Source organism: Bidens hawaiensis, unplaced genomic scaffold (assembly GCF_021521415.1).
Source record: "Bidens hawaiensis isolate Kalapana, Puna unplaced genomic scaffold, B.hawaiensis_p1.1 tig00014105_1, whole genome shotgun sequence".
Classification (NCBI taxonomy): Eukaryota; Viridiplantae; Streptophyta; class Magnoliopsida; order Asterales; family Asteraceae; genus Bidens; species Bidens hawaiensis.
The window spans coordinates 59,850-82,612 of NW_027492214.1; the positions used below are offsets into that span (position 1 = coordinate 59,850).

The 22,763-nt window shown below is 37.3% G+C and overlaps 1 pseudogene; it reads right to left on the reverse strand.

Annotated features, from left to right (window-relative positions):
- Positions 1-12,160: 12,160 nt before the first annotated feature.
- LOC143545950 (ankyrin repeat-containing protein ITN1-like) lies at positions 12,161-22,477 on the reverse strand (annotated as a pseudogene).
- Positions 22,478-22,763: the final 286 nt, after the last annotated feature.

The window sequence follows — 22,763 nt, forward strand, 5'->3', positions numbered from 1 at the left end:
TTTGGTTGACGCCCATGTGAGTTATCTAAGCTTTTGAAATATAACTGCCATAAAAATAATTACATTTGGAGCATGAAAAACTGATACATGGCATGTACGAGTCGTATACCATCTATACGGCTCGTCTAGACCATAAAATAATTATAAATATCTGGCCAAAGTACAGCTGACATGCTGTCTATATGTGTCGTATAGACCCTAAACGGCTCGTATAGGTCTATACGAGCCGTATAGTGTCTATACGGGTCGTATAGGGTCTATACGAACAAGAATATCTATACGACTCGTATAGGGTCTATACAGCTCGTATAGACTGCAAAAGGCTGCCACACTGTCACCTCCGTACGCATGTTAATAAGTTAAGCCTATATGACTCGTATAGGCCCTATACGAGCCGTATAGGCTTATTCACACACCATGGGGATGGTGTTTGTATATAACAACCCAAAACAAAACGGGTCAAAAATCAAGAATCCATCCTCAAAGGTTTCACTTTAATACACCACTTATGACTTAAGCCATCCTCACGAAATTAGATACTGAACATTAATCAAGTATTTTATAATTAATCTAAAGAAAATCAAGAATAAAGATTGTAAAAAAGTTAGCCCTAAATCAAAGTCTGTGTTATTTAAATGTAGTGGTTTCAAATCTGTTCGTAAGTGGACAGAACTCATCATGGACTATAATCAATAGCAAAAATCAAACTTTGAACAGTCAAAGAGGGCTAATCAAACAACAAAAAACAAACTTGAATAATCAAAGAAGGCGGCGGTTGCGGTTTGGCTAGAGAGAAGCAGCGACGCCGCGGCGGTTGGGGTGGAGGAGACGGCCAACGGCAGTGGATGGGGAGAAGGAGAGGAGCGGTAGGTTAGGGTTGGAGGTTGGAGGAGATGAACATATGTTGTCTGATAGAAAAAAAAAGAAGAGAAGAGGCTTGAAGACTATGGTCCTTGACTCTTGGATAAGAGGATGCGTAGACATTTTTTAATGAAATATCTTCCGAATACAAACACTATGTAGAACTAAACGTCTGCACGGCACAGACAAAAGAGGTTCAGAAGACATTTTATGAATAAACAAAAACCTCCTTAATCACATAGTACATCATTGTTTCAAGCACAAGCAACATTATGCTCGAATTTTCCCCTAGGCTTGCAATCTTCTTCCTGCTCGTCGAAGTAGTTCTCGTCCATTTTTAATCACATGGTACATCATCGTTCCAAGCACAAGAAACATTATAATCCCACCAAACACAAGAAATGGCAAGCCACTCATGGGCAATATCTAAGGATCCATTTAACTGCTTCCCAACTCTTCTTACTCAGATTTGACAAGAACCGACTAATAATACCTACTGCATGGGCAATATCAAGTTGTGCACATATCATTGCATACAACAAGCTTCCAACCGCTAATGCATATGAAACACCATCCATTTCTTCAATCTCCTTCTCAGAAGTAGGGCAATATTTTTCAGTTAACTTAAAGTTTGGAGTAAGAGGTGTACTAACCACATTAACTTAGCCATCTTGAATCAGCTAAGCACCTTTTCAATGTATTTCTCTTGTGACATGCAACTTCTTTGAAGCTCTATCTCTAGTAATCGAATGCCAAGGATATTCTTAGTCGGTCCTAATTCTTTCATAGAAAATGATTTGCTTAATTCTTTAGTGAAGCAATTCTTTTTGCATTCTTGTTAACAATCAACATGTCATCAACATAAAGGAATAAAATAATGAAATCATCACCAACAACCCTCTTAAAGAAAACACAGTGATCTGAAGTAGTCTTTTGGTAGCCTTGTTTCCTCATAACTGACTCAAATTTCTTGTACTACTGTCTTGGTGCTTTCTTTAACTCGTAAAGATTTTTCTGAAGTTTACAAACATAATCTTCTTTACCCTTAACCTGAAAACCATCTGGTTGCTTCATATAGATTTCTTTATCCAAGTCACCGTGAAGGAATGTTGTCTTGACATCCATTTGTTCAACCTCATTCTCAAGACTAGCAGCTAAACCAAGAATTACTCTAATGGAACTCATCTTCATGACTAGAGAGAAAATCTCATCAAAATCAATACCCTTTCTTTAACTGAACCCTTTGACCACCAATCTTGCCTTGTACCTAGGTCGTGAGGTATGTTCTTCAGTCTTTAATATGCAGACATACATGTTCTTCAAAGATCTTTTGCCCTTAGGCAACTTTAGCAACTCAAAGGTATTCATCTCATACAAGAAAATTCATCTCTCTTGCATGGCTTTAGCCCACTCTCTTTTATGCTTATCTTCCAGGGCCTTTTTATAACACTCGGGCTCTCCCCCATTAGTGAGTAAGACGTACTATCGTACTCACTAGTAGAATAACGGGTAGAAAGTTGACGGTATCTTGTAGACCGCTTGAGTGGGACAAATGCAGGCATATCTACTGGTAACTCGGGATGAATATTCTCCCCCAACTCTACCAGCACTTGATTATTAATATTATCGGTACAGTGTTGTTCGTCATTTTGAATACCATCTTCGTGATGTGACTCAGTATGCTAAGTAGGAATATGATCTAAATCAATGAGATCACAAATGTATTAAGGAATTGCCCGTGTCTTCTTAATATCTTTCAAACTTTGATATTCCACAAACACAACTTCACAACTTCTAACAAGTTTCTTTGAAACTGGATCATATAGCTTGTAACCAAATTCATCTTGCCCATAACCAAGGCATTGTCTCGACTTCACATCAAGCTTTGATCTTTTATCTTTGAGAATATGCACAAATGCTTTACATCCAAAGACCCGCAAATGACGATATGAAGCATCTTTGCCACTCCAAACCCAATATGGAACATCATTAATTATGCAAAAGGAATAGAAGTAAGATTAATAACATGTACCGCCGTATTTAAAGCTTCTCCCTAAAAATAATTAGGCAACCCTGCATGTGAGAGAAAACATTTAAACCTTTCAACCAACGTTATATTCATCTGTTCTGCTAAACCATTCAATTGTGGTGTCTTTGGAGGTGGCCTTTAGTGTTGAATACGTTTCTCTCTAAATAACCATTAAAAGAGCCAATGTATTCACCTTCATTATTTGTATGAATACACTTGAGCTTGTTTCTAGTTTGTCTCTCAACTAAGGCATGAAACTGCTTAAATGCATCAAACACTTGATCTTTAGACTTCAAGGTATAAACCCATACCTTCCTTGAATGATCATCTATAAATGTAACAAAGTATAAGTAGCCCCCCCCCCCCCCCCCAAACCAAGTGTTCTAGTTTTTATAGGACCACATACGTCTGAATGCACCAAGTCTAGTATACTTTCTTTTATATAAGGAGGATGACTCTGAAAGGAAACACTCGTATGCCTACGATTCATACAATAATAACACTTCTTTAGATGAACGTCTTTCACACCGGACAAGGCATCTTTCGTCAATAATATGGACATCCATGTTTCACTCATGAGAGCAAGTCTCTAATGTAACATCTCGGATTTTTCGTATTTGTTTAAACCGATCCTAGAATGTAATTCGGATCTTTCGAACTATTTAAAACTTGTATTTAACTTATTTTATAATTTCATAACTTTCAATCATGCCAAATAGTGCTTAGAAACTCTTAAAAGCGCTTAAAATGGCTTAAAATGAATTTTTTTGAACTTCGAGGACCAAAAATCCCAAAAATGGAAAGCTGGTGAAAACTCCCCCTTCGCACGACACGAAGGAGGAGGGATTGATCCTCCGCACGGCACGAAGCGCGCCCAGTTCAGCTATTTTGGTTTTCGATATTCGTTTAATGCTAAACCTTTCCCTAAACAACCCTAAATCACGAAAATTGAGCAACAAGTTATTGAATCTACTAGGGAATAATGTCTAGGTTCATTTTCTGTATTTTGATCAAAATATCGAAGATTATAAGGCTCAATTTCGTCATTAATGTGTTATTCGTTTACCAAAACCGACTTGTTTCTTGTCCTACAAGTTGATATACTAACTATATAAACAAACCATCATTCCAAACCCTAGAGGTTACTGAAACATAGCATTCCCAGCTGTCACCATCACTATACCCTCGATTTCTCTCTCGTTGTTGTATATTTACTCGAAGACTTGAAGCTGCAGTTTGAGTTTGACGTTTATCTGACCTTTGACCTCGATTTTCCGTCAACTCAAGCGTTATCCAGGTAAGTTGTCAACTGATGAATTGTTTATTATGACTCACTTTTCAATAACCTTCAATCAATTTATGATATTGAGGGTATTGACGGGTCAATTTAATTCAAACCCGTTTAAGGGCAAAACGGTTAACAACTTTGACTAATCAATTTCTAACACTTCTGGTCGGAACTGACTTTCAGTCCAGAAAACTTTTATTTTTATATCGAGATTTTAAGGCTTCTAACCAAAATTTGAGTTCTGACTCGTTGTTCGGATTCTGGTTAGTACCAGCTCGCTTATTCATTAAATTTCTCATAACTGGAGTTCTAGACATCCGTTTGGATCGTTTACAGTGGCTATGTTCTCGGTTTTAATCATAGTTTATTATCTCTAAGTTTCAGGTCTGTTCGGTTTATCTCAGTCAGCACGTTAAAGGACGATTCGCTCGTTTAATCATGTTTTATTCTAATTTCTCGCACACTCGCCTAAGCAATAAGGTGAGATATCATTCCTCTTTTTATATTATTGTTTTCAAATGTTTTGGGGACATATGCGTATCTAATTCATATTTTATATTTATATTTTATATTTTATATATACACAAATTCGCAAACATAATTATTGTGTATATTTCAATTAAATGCTAATTGCTACTTGTTTAAGTGTTTATATTCTTTCACATTCGGGGAGGTTCATCAGAAGTCAGGCATGTCAGTATGATCATACACCGTCTTAGTAGCCATAGCCTGTGTTCGTGAGGCATGGTCAACCGAGAATCATATTATTTGTTCATGGTTTGATTGATTATTACTCACATTATTTTGTTTGCGCATTTATCATTTATTATATTACATATATATATATATATATATTATTGTACATGAAAACTGGTGATCATCTCACTCAACATGTGTTGTTGACAAATCTCTTTGTTTTCTACGCATATGCAGGTTAACAGTTGATTTGAAGCTAAAGTGAAGAACGTATAGAAAGACCTTAGAAAATAAAATAAAGAATATTTGCTTTATTATTTAGTTTGGGATTATATTTTCATATTTTGAAACTTGTGCATTTTATTTGAATTTTGAAATAACTAAAGTAAATAGATATTGTCATATTTTATATTGTAAGATAGTACCTTGTGAGCTGTGAACAATCAGTTTGCGCCCCGACATTTCCGCCTTATGTTGGGGTGTGACATCTTATGCCATAGATCGGTCATATATCAGTATTCCTTAAGAAATGAACCGAGTCTCTAGAAATATTTGGACGTGCCATATCTAACTTCGAATTTCTTTTACCTCTTGCCACGATCAACGAACCATGAGTGAGTTTCCAAATTCCACCACCAAAGGTACCGTGGAAGCCATCGTCATCTAATGTGCTTACGGAGATCAAATTAAGTCTAATATCCAGAACATGTTTTACATTGTGTAAAACCAACTCCATCCCGGTATCAAACTTCAAGCAAACATCCTTAACACCAACGGTATTTGATAGCCCATTATTACCAATCTTAACATTCCTAAAATCATCAGGAGTATAAGATGAATAAAAATCTCTTTGTGATGTCACATGACAAGTAGCACCACTATAAACAACCCAACTTAAATCATCACGCGCAATATTCACCATATCATAATCACAACAAATATGCAACTCGTCGATGGAAGTGTTAGTTAAAGAAGTACCTTCATCACAGTCATCTTTCTTGTGGTTGTTCTTTTGATTGTTGTAATTAGCTTTCTTGTTCTCCTTTTTTAATTGTATGTAATATTTTATTGTGTGCCTTTTCTACCACAATGATGGCACTTAAAATCTGCAAACTTCCCTTTAGACTTACTCTGGTGCTCGCTCTATTACTCGGACCTCTACTATGGCTTTTCCATTTACTTTCGATAACTAAGGCATCTGAATGTGAAGAGGAACATTGTGATTTTATTCTCATCTCTTTATTTAAAATACTACCTTTAGCCAATTCCATAGTAATAAAACCGTTTGCTGCGAAGTTGGACAATGATGTCTAAAAAGTCTCCAAGCAGGTAAAGTACCAAGACGCCATAAACCTTGTATCTCGTCTTCAAACCTAATACCCATACCTGCAAGCTGATTAATAACACCCTGAAAACATTTAAATGATCAGCAACAAGAGTTCCATCATGGTTTTTCAAGTTTATCAACTGTTTAATCAAGAATAATTTATTGTTACCGGTCTTCTGAGCATACAACTCTTCAAGCTTCGTCCATAGAGTATGAGCATGAGTTTTCCAGGTAATATGGTTTAAAACATTATCATCAACCAACTGCTGAATATACCCACAAACTTTTCTATGCAAAATATTCTACTCTTCATCAGTTTTATCTTCAGGTTTATCGGTATTAAACGCAGACAAATAACAATCCTTCACATAAAGAAGGTCTTCCATCTTGACTTTCCAAACATGATAATTAAAACCATTCAAATTAACACTCCTACTTGTATTGGCTTCCATTGTTTAAACAAGTCTTAATCCAAGAACACACTTCCACTGTAGTGTCCGAGTAGATACTGTTATTTTCTCTCGAACCATAATAATATGATTTGACAAGAGCCGAAGCTCTGATACCAGTCTGTTGGAAAAAACGATAACCTAGCAACAAACGGTAAACAAATAATGCGGAAATAATCTTTGTTTGACTAAAATTTTTCCCTACCAGAATGAACCTATGAGGATGGAAACAAATAGGGCATTTGAATTCAAGGGACACGAAAATTTTAGCTTGGAAAACCTCTTAAAACCGAGAGTAAAAATCCAAGAGACTACTAAGAGCCATTTCAAATCAACTATCACCCATAATAAAGCAATACAAATTCTTTTCTAGGTAAACTAGAGGCATACAACAATCATCATATACTTGGAACAAAAAATCTTCAAGTATATGAAATAAAATATGCAAGAGAAAACGAGTAATAGATATTACCAACGAGAAACTATCTGTCTCGAAACATCGTTTATCTTCACAAAACAACAAAATACTTGAAGCACTAAAAACTTCTCTTCGTCATTACTCTAGAACGGCTAAAGAGAATTACTCCAAAAAGTTGTATTCTTTCTTTCGAATGTATGCATTATGATTTACGACATAATAGAAATGAGCTCCTCTTATAAACCCTTTATATGTTTCTTTCTTGTTTAGAAAGTCTTGCAGCCCATATAAATTGCCTTGTAGTCACGGCGCCCATCGAACAACCAGTTTTTCGTTGGCTTTGTTTTGCATATTGTAACACAACTACATTTTTTTCCTTTCTTTTCCATTTATTACTTTAAATAAAAATAAAAATAAACCTATTTGGAATAAATATTTGTCGGACTTTCTCATGACAGAAAAAAAAAAAAACACAACATGAATGAATAAATCAAAGTTTAATGAAACCTATGAAAAACTCTATTACAATTATGAAGTTTTCTTGTAACAAGAAAGTAAACCGAAGAGAATAGACTGTGTTCGGTTGAACTAAAAAGACAAATAGAATTTGATAAACCAGGTAGACCGTTGAACAGGTACTGGCCATATCCTTTTCCTATAATGACATAACCCCAACACGGTCAGGTACAAGTAGCATTTAGAACATGAAAGGTAACGGTAAACTACTAATAACGTTGATCAAGTGTTATTAATTGTTTACTTTACCCGCCCATCCTAAGTACCCCTACCCCTAACCATATTAGCATCCCATCTGACATTTAAGAAAATATGCACATAATAGAACTCTAATGCTTATAAAAATGAATAACAAATATAAAATTTACCTCTTGGCGTGCGGCTACTCGCGGTTGGCATTTCTAGTCTTTCCTTTTACAGTTCGAGTCCAAGCATTCGAGAATGCTCGGATCCCTCGAACCATGGCTCTGATACCAACTTGTAAGACCCCGAATCCCAGGAATCCTACAATTGGTGATCACGTCCACAAATTCACAAAAATTTAAAACCAAACGATTTGTTTTATTCAAAATAAGTTCAGAGTAAATAACAGCGGAAAAGTTTAAGTATTTAAAAATCCCAAATATGGGTACAAGCGTCCAAAAATCAAATATAAATATAATATCCGTTTTATTGGAAATCCTCGACCAGAAATGCCTTCAACCTTCCGAGTAGTCCCCAGCACGTCCAAGCGGTAACCTCCAATCCTTAACCTGAAAATCAATCTAACATACACACAAAGTCAGCTAGAGCTGAGTGAGTTCAAGTTTTTCATAATCGACATTCATTAAACAATTTAAACTCCATGAGTATGAAATGTAGGGGAAAATCATGAGTAATTAGTTACATAATTTCCCTTGGTCAAAACATAAGTCCATAAAATCATAAATAGCTTTTCTTATTCAAATAATAAGTAAATAAAACATTAAACATCTTTTCACGTAGCACGGGACTCCTCACCCCGGGTCTTCCTCGAGTAATATATTTGACCCAGCCGCAGTTTAACAAAACCATTAAAATCATGTAACACGAGCCTCCTCACCCCGGGTCATCCCTAAGTAATATATTTGACTCGATTACAGTTTAAATAAAACAATTCACGCAACACGAGCCTCCTCACCCCGGGTCATCCCCAAGTAATATATTTGACTCGGTCATGGTTTAACATACCTAAACACGTGATACGGGCCTCCTAACCCTGGGTCTTCCCCAAGTAATATATTTGACCCGACCACGGTTTTCAGAACGGCGCGCCTCCTCACCCCGGGTCTTCCCCAAGTAATATATTTGACCCAGCCGTGTCATAAACATGCAACACGGGCCTCCTCACCCCGGGTCTTCCCCGAGTAATATATTTGACCCGGTCATAGTTTACCAACACATACACATTCACATACACACATACAAACATCTAATTCGAACATCCAACCAACAATATCACCACATACAATCCATAAATAATGGATAATCTAGGCATTCAATACTAAGTCTAATAGCAACCTCGAGGCTTAGAGCCCAAGTAATATGTATAACCTTAAGGGATATATGACCCTATAACGAGTCTAAAATATCCTAAGGCATAAAATATAATTTACACGTCTTCATAAAGGCACAACCACAAACAAGATCATACAATACCAACCCAATAGTTTAAATGAATAAAATCGGTTAAAATCATAATAAGGTGTGTATGCTAGCCCAAAACGTAAAAAGGTTAAAAAGGGGCATCATGAACTCACCTGAGACAGCCACACAAATACCAAAGGGTTTGAGAACCTCAAAGCCAATCCACAGTTTACAAGCTTGTCGGATTGTACACAAAGATTACTAACTAAACGTACCGACTCGTTTATCCTACGAGACGTTCTAACATGATTTGATTGACCTAAAGCCTTGACATTACCAAATTCAATTACATTAGCCCCCGAGGCCATGTATTTACCAAAATCACCATTAGTTAATCCCGGGGACAAAGGGTTCCCAATTTACCCCCGAAAGTTGTTGACTTTATCGAATACGCGCGTTAACGAGTTGTTTATGCACTTAGGTATCGACTCAGCCCCGTGTGGACCAAATTTAGTAAAATCACAGCCAACAAGTCACACGACGCTACACGAGTTGAATGGGTCGGTAATTCGCAAGCACGATGCACAAATTACCAATAAACGCGAATTTGCGCCGTACCGACCCGTTCAAGTAACCGACAACCAATTCACCCCAAATACTCAAAAAAATCAATTTTTCACAGCCAACATATCATGCTGAGTCTACAACATTCGAATTGGTTGTCAATTCCCTCAAACAACGCGTTAAACACAACAACTCACAAACTAGTCAACCGAATCCTAGTTTTCAAACTATTAACAATTGGCCGACCTAACCAATTCCAATGACCATGAAATTTTAGTATGTTGTAAGGTGACATACCTAGGAAATTTTTGGTGCAAAAACCTTAGCCGAAACAGCCCCGAAACTACCCAATTGGACAGCCACCCGACAAGCCTAAAAACAACTGAATTTCGACGAATAAACGCGCCATATGGATGAATTAAGGTGAAAAAGGGTTGTAGACATATAATACCGACCTGGAATTGAAGTTTGGATGGCCGGAAACGAGCTGGTCTTGCACGGAAATTGAGAACAGAGGGGGAGGGGGCGCCGATCGGGATTTAGGTTAGGGTTAGGATTATTTTTTTTTGTATAACATTATAATAATAATACATCCTAGCCCCTCCGCTTTACTAATGGTTGAACTTGTAAGAAAAGTTAAGTAAAATACGTTTACGAGGGTGGCAAGGAGCTCTCGGAAGAATGCCGGGTCAAGCCCGAAATGTGTACACAACATTACAAGGTTAAACCTTTTTATCGGAAAATTACGGACGTTACATATATTGCTATACCTGGTATTTATAACACTGCCCTACACACACACAAGTCTCCGAGCCACGTAGCCCATACCGGATAAACTATATATGACCATTAGCCCTCGGCCACGTAGCCTTTGACTCTATAGGCCTAATGGTTATGTTTGGATCCAGACACATGTGTATTTGGTCTGAGTTGTTTTTATTCTCTACTTTGTATTACAATTTTTTAGAGATCACATAATCTCATGCAAATATTTGATTGACTTTATAAGATAAACAACCTATCTATCGTATAAAGTATAAATATGTTTGAATATTTGTAAAGGTTTAACGTATTCACCTGTACGGTCGGTGTGATTGTCGGATAAACCTTCATGATTGTAAATGATTGCCATCCTATAACAAATAGGTTTAAATGATCACCTTTGAGGGTGTGTTTTGTTTAGACTGCAGACCTTAAGTCTGGTTTTAACCTTGATTATCTTTACGAATGTTTTGAAATCATGATTGCATTTGTGTGACGTTTGATATGGCATGCTTTGGCCTAATAGAGTCTATCACGTTGGTAAACTTCTCCAGGTAAGTAAACGGGTCCCGCAGTTGATTGGGATTTGTACGAATTACTTACCTTAGGCAAGAAGAGTCTACTAATGATATCCCCCTTCCAATTACTACATGCCCGCCAAAATTTAGTTTTGTATGTCATTACTTCTTACTGAAGTAACGTTTATTGAAAAATGTTTGTGAATGTTTTGAAAATCATTTCAAGGTTAAAGGCCATAGCCTTGACTAAGTCTAAGCTATCTAAAATATAATTGAAATAACTTAAACTTAGATCCTATCTTAGTGAATGCTCGGGATACTAATTCTAAGGCAGAATGATTGTTAGATTGTCCGAACTTCGCTTCGAAACTCGCTTATCCTGATCAACGGAACGTCAGAGCTTCGATTCTTGCACGTTTTATGAGAAAACTAGACCTCGGAACTTCACGGCACTCGGGAACGTTCTCCATTAACTATGTGTTTGTGAATGTGATTGTGGGATGAATGAGCTTCAAACCCGTAGCCACCTTTTATAGGCAAAGTTTTGGACACCATCGCGTAGCGCGATGGGTCTTCCTCCAGGCCATCGCGTAGCGCGACGCTGCAACTAATGAGGTGCTGCCACGTGTTGACACGTGGCCCTGATTACTTAACCCGGTCATCGTGTAGCGCAATGCTCCCATGTCCTTGGACCATCGCGTAGCGCGGCGCCCCCTTTTTCATAACATCAGAGGAATTGCATCGCGTAGCGCGATGATCCCATTTGTCTCTGGAAAATCAAAATTTTCATTTTTGACCCTCTAAGTTTCAAAGTTGTCATTTTTAGCCCAAACTTGAATAGGGTATTCCCGAGGTGTTACAATGATAAACAGTAAGCAAATAATAAGCAACAAGTTATATGCATCAATGTGCCATGATAAGAATGCATATATGTATGATGATAGCAAACGTTTTTAGGTATTGTAAGCCCCTTTGATTCATATGACATATCACCCCTCAAGGTGCAAGAGAAAAAAATAGTAATAATATTAAAGGTTCTACAGTATGACTTTATCAAGTCAAAGAATTAATCGAAGATGCTACTCATGCTAGAAATGTTCTAACATTTAGCTTTATTAATAACAATGCTAGAAAGCAGATTTTCTTGCTTCAATAGTTTTATTTATCTCCATCCTCCATTCAACCACGAATAACATCATTGTTCCAAACACAGCCATGATCATACTCACACCAAACACCGTAATTAAAACCGCCACCCACTCATGCTTCCGACCGACCACTATATAAGATGCTGCCATAAAAGCCACTATAGTGCTCACAGAAGCTAACCAAATTAGCTTATTAGTAACCATAACCACACGTATATCGACTATCTCACTTCTAGCCCTCAACGTTGTATGAATCACCACTACTGCTAAAGCCATATAAAGCGTAATCGCATTGAAAATAAAGAAGATTTTGAATGAAGTCTTGTGAGCCACTGCTGCCATCCCATCATCTTTGTCCCCACCCAGAACAGTGAAAATAGCAGCAAAGGCGATCGCTGCGAAAAGCACTACCACGGTGACGGAGTTGGAGTCATTGGTTGCTTTGTGGTGGAGTTTTCTGATATCATTTTTTATCTGGGTCACAGTGTGAATCAACTCGTCTCGTGGTTGGTTTAATTTGTTGGCTCACCAGGCAAGCTTGTATGTCTGCTGACTCTTTTGATAAACGAAGCCCTTTGGCTATGTCAAGTGCGGTTTCATGGTCTCTGGTTATTGCATTGACATTGGTGTCTGGGAGGTTAAGCAGCTCCTTTACAATCTGTAACATAGTACGAATATAAGGTTCGGGTCAAAATGGATCATCTCATAAATTGGGTCAAGCTAGTCAGAAGTGGGTTAAGATTATCCCATTTCTACAAATGTACAAATGATTTGAACTGCAATTAATTTATTGTATTAAATTTACAATATATCCCTCAAGGATTATTAAGAGGCTACCTCTTAATGGTTCATACTTTAGAGAATAAGATAATATTTGAAATTTCAAAGTGAATATTATTGATAATGAGGTTACAATATATAATACAACCATACACTAAAATCAAGGAGATGATTTTATACTATCAATGATACATTAATTTTAGACTAATGCCTAATATAAAGACATGATTTGCTGCATGAATCTTGGCCGGATATTAATTCAAAATATTTGAATTAATATGTTTATATCTTCAAAATATTTGAATTAATATGTTTATATCTTAAGTATTAATAGGCCCCCGCAAGATGGACGGTCTCGGAGTTAGTCCAATCTTGGTCATTAAAAGATGAAATCGTGAACGTGGAGTAGGCTTTGTAAGAGCATCGGCTAACTGATCGTTCCCGGAAATGTGTATAACCCGAATAGATTGTTCATACACTTTTTCGCATACGAAGTTGAAATCAAGTGCAAGGTGCTTCATACGGGAGGAAAAATGGGATTGGTAGAATATTGTGTGGCACTTAGATTATCACAAAAAATGGTTGGGGTGATTGTAGACTTGAATCCAAGCTCATGTAAGAGAGATTTTAACCATACAACTTCTGTAGTTGTAGATGCAACAGCCCGAAATTCGGCTTCAGTTGAGGAGCGAGCTATGGTGGGTTGTCTTTTGGAGCTCCATGCGATTGGATTAGACCCTAGGTAGACAATATAACCTGTTGTGCTACGACAGTTATCTTTGTCTCTTGCCCAATCTGCATCTGTAAAAGCATGAAGTTGTAACGGTGATTTGTAACGAAGTAGGATACATTTGTTTATCGACCCGTGAAGATAACGTAGTAGACGTTTAAGGGCATTCCAATGAGTAGTGGTGGGAGCATGCATAAACTGTGATAGCTTGTTAACTGTGAATGCCACGTCAGGCTGTGTAAGAGAGAGATACTGTAGAGCACCAACCAAGGCTCTATATTCTTTGGGTGACGGAATAGGTGTTCCACTATGGAGTGTGAGGCTCAGAGCAAGTAATTGGTGTTGTCATCGGCTTGCATTCACTCATATTGGCTCGTTGAAGAATGTCATGGATATATTTGGTTTGGGAGAGTAAGATTCCATGAGAATGTGGGAGAACTTCAACACCAAGAAAGTAGGATAGGGTGCCGAGATCCTTAAGAGAGAATTTGGTGGCAAGGGAAGAAATGAACGAATTAATGTGTTGGGGATTTGGTCCGGTAATGATGATATCATCAACATAGACCAAGATGTAGATGGGAGAGGAACCGGAACTTCGCATGAACAAGGAAGGATCCGAGATGGCAGGTTTGAAACCTTTGCGATTGAGGTGAGTTTTTAGTTCTTCATACCAAGCACGTGAAGCTTGTCGAAGTCCATATATAGCTTTATTTAGCTTACATATATGTGTTGGAAAAAATGGGTTTATGAAACCAGGTGGTTGAGCCATGTATACGTTTTCGGACAATGTGCCTTGTAGGAAGGCATTATTTATGTCTAGTTGACGAAGCGTCCAATTTTGCGATATGGCTAAGGAAAGAATAAGACGAAGATTTGCGGGTTTGACGACTGGGCTAAATGTTTCGGCATAATCAATTCTCGGGCGTTGGTGAAAACCTTTTGCTACAAGGCAAGCCTTAAGACGGTCAACGGAGCCGTCAGGTTTATACTTGGTGCGGAAGACCCATTTAGAACCAACAAGATTTGAATCATGGTTGGAGGGAACAAGAGTCCAAGTATTATTTTTCATTAAAGCCTCATATTCTTCCGTCATAGAATTTCTCCAAAGAGGATGTTTTAAAGCTTAGGTAATGGTTGAAGGTTCGGTAATTGGACCGTTGATGGCGCTATATAATTGAAAGTTAGGATTATGATAACGTGGGTTGGGTTTGCGGATACGGGTTTGAGGTAGTTGGGTGGTGTTTGAATTTTGTGGTTCTGTAACAGGGACATGGGGTATAGGGGGTTGTGTTTGAGTATTTGTGTCAGTAGGTGTAACAGAAGTGTCAGAATCGGTTGGAATGTTTTAGATTTGTGTGGGCTGGAAGAAGTTGTTGGGCCAGATAGTAAACTAGATGAATTTTGGGTGTTATGGTTGAGTGGGCTGGGATTAAAGTCTGATCCTAAAAGAGTTGTGTGTGTTTCTATATTTGGGCTTGATGGACTAGAAATGTCCACGGAGGCGAGGAATCCGTAGATGGATTGTTTAGACTAGATGGGTTGGATTCTTGAATTTGGCTTATTTGGTTAGAAGCACTTTCTGTGATAGATGCAATAATAGGAATTGTAATTGGAAGCCACTCTATGGCATTTGGTGGGGAAACTTGAGTGTTGGTAATCTCTTCATATGAAAATTGGTTTTCATTGAATTGAACAAGTCTAGAAGTGTGAATTCTATTTGAGATGGGATCAATTGCATAGTAAGCACTTTGAGAAGAGGAATATCCTACGAATATGCACGGTTTGGATTTAGGATATAGTTTATGTGGGGAGTATGGTCATAACCAAGGGAAGCAAAAGCAACCAAAGCTTCGTAATTTTTCGTAATTCGGTTGTTTATTGAATAGTTTATTGAAAGGGGAAGTATTTTGTAAAGTGGGTGTGGGTAGTCTACTGATGAGGTAAGCAGCTGTAGTTAAGGCAAAAGGCCAATAGGTGGTGGGCATTTTTGCATGGGTAAGTAAAGATAAGCCAGTTTCAACTAGGTGACGGTGTCTACGTTCGGCATAACCATTGTGTTCGGGAGTATGAGGTGGTGAGGTAAGATGAGATATGCCTCGAGATTGAAGGTGAGAAGAGAGTTTTATATCTTCACCACCATTGTCGGAGAACAATTGTTTTATAGTTATTTGAAAAAAGTTCTCAACTAAAGTTTGAAAACGAATGAAGGTAGATAAAGAATCAGATTTATTTTTAAGTGGGTATAGCCATGTATATTTGGTAAAATGGTCTACAAAAATAATGTAATACTTGTAACCATCAATGGAGGTGATTGGCGATGACCATACATCCGAAAAGATTAATTGTAACAGTGCATTTGAATGTAAAGTAGATTTATGAAATGATAATTTATGACTCTTGTTAATATGACAAGAGTTGCAATCATTGTTAGAATGAGAAATGAAATCAACAAAGGAAGATAAATATTTTAGTATCTTAGTATTTGGGTGTCCCAACCTATGATGCCAAAACTTTGAAGTAGCCTTGTGAATTGTGAAAGTAGACGGAGGATGGTGGGAAGTAGAACGAAGTTCATAAATTCCACGGGTAGCTTTTCCTTCAAGGAGTAGGAAATTCGAACTTGGATCCTTGATAAAAAAAGTATAATGAAAAAATTGAACTAGAACATTATTGTCACAAGATAGAGGAGAAATGGAAATAATATTTCTAGAGATGGAAGGAACGCAGAGAACATTTTTTAGTATGAGAGTAGTGTTTTGTGTATGTATAAGAAGTGAACCAATATGAGTGATTTGTAAGGCCCCGAACCCCGGGATCCTCACAGTTGGTAATCATTTAAAACACTCGTAAAAATAATTAAACTTGAAAACAATTCTTTTCATTAAAATAAGCATCACAGAGTATAATTCGGCGCAAAACGTAAATAAGTAAATGAGTTCCCAAAACCTGGGAATTTTGCCCAAAATCAACATAATTATCTTTAAATAAAAACTTTTAAAAATAAATGTTTAATAATAAAATCTTCATTCCCCGTATGCCCTTCACCGTCCAAGTAGCTTCGTGCACGTCCAAGCGATAAGGCATCCTCTTCCTAACCTGAAACTCAAACTAACATGCACACAAAGTCAGCTTAAGCTGAGTGAGTTCAAGTTTTAAATAAGTAACAAAAGTCTTAAATAATCATTCCAACGGTTTTAAAAACGGTAAACGGAAATATATCGGTTAGGTCACCACATTCGATAAATAGTCATTCTTACGTATGAGCATCTCTATACGTGCATTCCTATATATATCAATATATATATGTTATATATATATAACATTCAATAATAACATTCAGGGCCGAGAAAACGTACAACCCAAACACGTAACATTCAGCGCATGCAAACACAAAGCAGGCATACGCAACATTCAGAAGTCGAGACAACTACAAACATTCAGGGTCGAGCAAACGTACAACCCAAACACGTAACATTCGGCGCATGCAACACAAGGTAGGCATACACAACATTCAGTAGTCGAGACGACTATAAACATTCAGGGTCGAGCAAACGTACAACCCAAACACGTAACATTCGGCGCATGCAACACAAGGTAGGCATACGCAACATTCAGTAGTCGAGACGACTACAACATTCGCCAAATATTGGCCATTCTAAATATATATAAATATATATATACATACACATTCTATAACATTCCAAGGCCTACCAATACTAGCAAGCCTATGTAAAACCATTCAAAACATTTCATCAAGGAAGAAAAACACTTAGGTGTAAATGCTAGCCCAAAACTTAAAAAGAGTTAAACGGGGCATCAAGAACTCACATGAAATCAATCGAACACCTGCAACGAGCTAGGAAATCCCTAAGTGCACAATCACAAGCAAGGGCCTGTAAAGTATACACAACGTGTTACTAAACTAGACCGTAAGAACACTCTTGCCTAATGGGCCGTTCAAGCCCAACACTTGGCCCAAGGCCCAACAACTTGGCCCAAGGCCCAACAACCTTATCTCAGCCCCTAAAATCTTTCAACTAACCAAATCCACCGGTTAAGCCTAAAACGAACTTATCGATTAATAACGAGTAAAACGTGTAGATTTTAGCATGCGAAGATGCATTTAGTTACATAGGGTAACCTTTGAAATAAATTATTAAAATTTTACAAGACTTTGATAAATGTCTTAGGTTTATAAAAATATTTTTATTATATTTTTCTATTGGACACAAAAATTATAAAAATTCATCCAACACAGCAAGGTACGTGCAACTATTTCAGTGCGCAACAAGATGGTTTTATTTTTATAAAATTCATTACCGAACCAAATTAAACGATTCCAATTGGGTTTGGTTCCTAACTAAAAATACTAACTTCCAGAAGTGGAACCAACCCATTTGGACCTGTCGAAAAAAGGTTATGACGTCGGGAAGACAGACCAGAATCCGTCATCCCGCATCAGCTTTGACACTCGATTTTATAAATTCATAAAAACCATTCAAATCTCGTCCAAAAATTACGTATTATACCTTTCTGGAAACTAGACTCAAAGTAGAACATTATGGAATCAAGAATCGATAAAAAACAATGGATTATCATCGCGTTACAGACCCTACAATAAACGTATACGAATCTGTCAGCAAACTGTTATCATCAAAACTCAACCTTAACGACCAATAAGCGCGTTAATATGATCACTTAAGGTGTAAAAGACATGGGGAATCATAAAACCGACCTTGAATTGAAGTTTCACGGCCGAAACTTGGCTGGGCAGAAGAAAAACGAGCAGGGGGGGTCTTAGCTGCGACCGGCTGCTGAAATAGGGTTTTGGGTTTTTTTATTTAGTGTTATATTATAAAACATTTTCATTCTAGCCCCCGGAATTTAATAATGATGCAACTTGGAAGAAATGTTAAGCGATTAGACGTACCGGGATGACGTAAAGGCTTCCGAGAAACGTTGGATAAATCCCGAGAATTATACATACTCTACAAGCTTTAATTCCTGAAACCGGAATTGACGGGCGTTACATGATTTTAAGAGACGAACCATCACCAATGATGAGCTCCTCGGTTCCATCGTACGGTGCGTGGTTGGCCAATGCATTTAAGTCATTAGTTACGTTATGGGTGGCTCCACTATCCATTAACCATTTTGTTGTAGAGTTATTTTGCATAACCATCATATTTGCTTGCGGTGGAGTTTTTGTTGTAGGATTGTGGTTGAAGGGAGGTACGGTAACATGTGTTACTAATTTCCTGAAAGTAGGGAAAGTAGTGAGGGTATGGCCTATGGTGTGACACCATTGACATTTGCCAAGAAAGGGGCGAGTAACGTTATACGATGGATTTGTGCTTGGTGAGGTTTCGTTTGTGTTAGCCATATTGGATTTAAAATGGTGAAAGAAAAAGAAACAAGATAATTGGGAAGGAAGAGAGGTGTGGTAGTGGCTGTATGTGAAAAGCTTAAAGGGGTGGTCAACGTAAAAGAGTTATAGTGGCAGGTGAGGGGGGGAAAATAGGTATTGGCGATGAGTTTGTGAATTCCTTGGCTGTGATACCATTTAGAGAATAAGATAATATTTGAAATTTCAAAGTGAATATTATTGATAATGAGGTTACAATATATAATACAATATATAATACAATAATGAGGTTACAATATATAATACAACCATAGACTAAAATCAAGGAGATGATTTTATACTATTAATGATACATTAATTTTAGACTAATGCCTAATATAAAGACATGATTTGCTGCATGAATCTTGGCCGGATATTAATTCAAAATATTTGAATTAATATGTTTATATCTTCAAAATATTGGAATTAATATGTTTATATCTTAAGTATTAATACATACTTCATAGCTTGTTAACCATTTAGATTTAGGGGCTGTTTGGTAGCCTCTTAATGGTTATTAAGAGGCCACCTCTTAATAGCTCATAATCTCTTAATGGTTAAGAGATAACCTTAAGTCTGAATGGTTAAGAAACTACCTCTTAATGGTTACCTCTTAACTATTCAGGCTTAAAGCTACCTCTTAAACATTAAGAGGTTATGAGCCATTAAGAGGTAGCCTCTTAATGACCATTAAGAGGCTACCTTATATTTTAATCATTAAGAGGTTATGAGCCATTAAGAGGTAGTCTCTTTGTATGTAACTCTTTTCTTCCTCAACCACCTTTGAAAGATGACCCACTCTCAATTTCGATTTTTTTCTCTTATACTTTTTTTTTTTTGGATATGATGTTCTATAAAATATGTAACATGCAATTTCAATTCAAGTTTCAAGGCTCTCAATTTTTCTAAATTTTGATGTAAATTTTATTCAAAAATGAAGTTATTGCCTATAATAATAAACAAGTCAATGAAGCACAAACATTGAAGCCCTCGAGGTTGCTTCATGGTTTAGAATTTCTTTACTTTTTTTGTGTCTCTTAAAAATTTTTAAATATGATTTTATAAATTTCTAATTCGCCATTTTAACATGCTTATTTTTGTCAACATTTCGTTGTGATTTTTCTTCACGTTTTAATTTTTCATATAAAATTCGAATATTATCAACGTCTCAAATGCAACATGCAGATTATGTATGTTAGATTTATTTGATTTCAAAATGTACCTTTACTCTCTTCTTTTTTGTGGCAACATGCAAAGCAGTAAAGCCAGAGTTATCAGACAACATTACAATAGCAGCATCAGCCTCCAGCAGCAACTTAACCACATCACTGCTAGCCCCTTTTACAGCCATGTGTAATGCAGTTTGACCCTTTTTGTCACTCCTCCTAGCCAGGTGTGGGTCCCTTTCAAGCAACCTTTTCACAATCTCAACATGCCCTGATCTTGCAGCTAGATGCAATGCATTTTTACCGTTGAATCCGGGAGTATCTAGTAAGCTTGGATCCTTTGAAAGTAGCTCTTGAACAACTTTAGTGTGTCCTTTTGAAGCTGCAGTAATAAGTGGAGTTGCATTGCCTTTTGATCTAGTTTAGCAAAGTGATACATCATGGTCAAGTAGTAGTTTCACTATAGCTGCAGTAGGAATCAAAAAAAGATGTTGGTAGACTAACTCATAGTGCTATAAACAAATCTATTATAGAAACCAACAAAAGATATTTACCATGGTGTCCTTGACTAGCAGCTATATGCAAAGTATCAAACTCCAAATGGCTTTTTCTTGTAAGTGTTTCTTTATCTGAGTACTTCAAAAGTTGTTTCACAACCTCAAGATGTCCCTTTTCAGCAGCTATATGTTGGTAATCAGAGATGCATAAATTGAAAAAACAAAAGATAGAAAGAACAAAAGTGTGATAACAAACTTCTGATGTTATTACTTGCAGAAAGGAAAAGCAAATTTGAAAGTACATCTAGACATTGAATCTACCATGCTATTTATAATTAAGAAAACAAGTAACAAAAGAAAGCGAAACATCTTCACATTTATTTATTTCTTGACCTTTCTTTTACCCAATCTTATGACATTACCAGTTCTTTAACTGCCCAAGTCAGCATTAAGTCACACTCTCCCCCTTAATGTTGACCTGGATCTCCAAGAACTTCAAGACCCATCAGTGCTCTCATCTCCATGAACTTGACTCGAGGTAGTGCCTTTGTTAATGTATCAGCATTTTGAAGTTCACCGCTAACATGTTGCACTTGAATTTGTCCCCGTTCGATACACTCTCGAATAAAATGATACTTTGTATCTATATGTTTGCTACGACCGTGGAACACGGATTTTTCATTAGTGCGATAGCCGACTCGTTATCAACCAGTAACTTCACCCGTTAGGGTTCTTCTGTTAAATCACTTAACAAACTTCTCAGCCACAACGCCTGACAAGCGGCTGATGTAGCAGCCATGAACTCCGCTTCACACGAGCTCAACGCGACACTCCTTTGCTTCTGCGAGGCCCATGTAACCAAACTATTTGAATAATAAAACACCATACCTGAAGTTCCTCTCCTATCTTCCACATCCAAACCATAGCTGCTATCATTATACCCCAATAGTTTACCATCACCTCCTCTTCTGTACTTTAAACCAAATCCAATCGTACCCTTCAAGTACCTTCAAACCTGCTTTAGTGCTTGGAGATGACAAACCTTTGGTTTTTCCATAAATCTACTCAAAACACATCAGTCAAGTACCCTAAATCAGGCCTAATGTGGAGCAAATAACGGAGGCTACCGATCAGACGACGATACATAGTTTCGTCCACACATTCACCATTTTCATCTTTAGTTAACTGTAGCTTCGGATCCATTGGCCAGTTTGAGGGATTACAATTCTCCAACCCAGCTAACTTTAGAATTTTCCTATCATACCCGGACTGATTTAGACTTATTCCATCTTTATTTTGTTTCACCTCAATCCCAAGATAGTAAGACAACAGGCCTAAATCACTCATGTCGAATACTTTCATCATTTTTCTTTTAAACCTTTTAACCTCTTGTTCACTTGTCCCGGTCACGATGAAGCCGTCGACATAGACCCCTACAATAAGAAGAGAGTTCGAACACTTATTTTTGTACACAGCTTGTTCTTGAGCGCATCGAGTGAAACCGAGATCTTTGAGTGATTTGTCAAGACGAGCATTCCAAGCCCTCGGAGCTTGTCTCAACCCATAAAGTGCTTTCTTGAGCCTGTATACCTTATTTTCCTTTCCCTTCATGATAAAATCTTCAGGTTGCGAGACGTACACTTCTTCTAGTAAATCTCCATTAAGAAATGCGGATTTAACATCAAGATGATGCACAATCCACCCTTCTTTAGCTGCCATCGACAATATGAGCCAGATTGTTTCTAACGTGGCCACAGGAGCAAAAATCTCTTCGAAATCAATTCCTTTTCTTTGGACATACCCTTTCGCGACTAATCGCGCCTTGCACTATGTTATCTGACCATCAGCATCTTTTTTTAATTTGTAGACCCATTTCAGACCGATAGGCTTGTGACCTGCTGGTAAATCAACTAAGGTCCAAGTATAGTTCTTCTTAATTGATTCCAATTCGCCTCCATTGCTCGTTGCCAATCAACATACTGCACGACTTCATTAAATGTTGTGG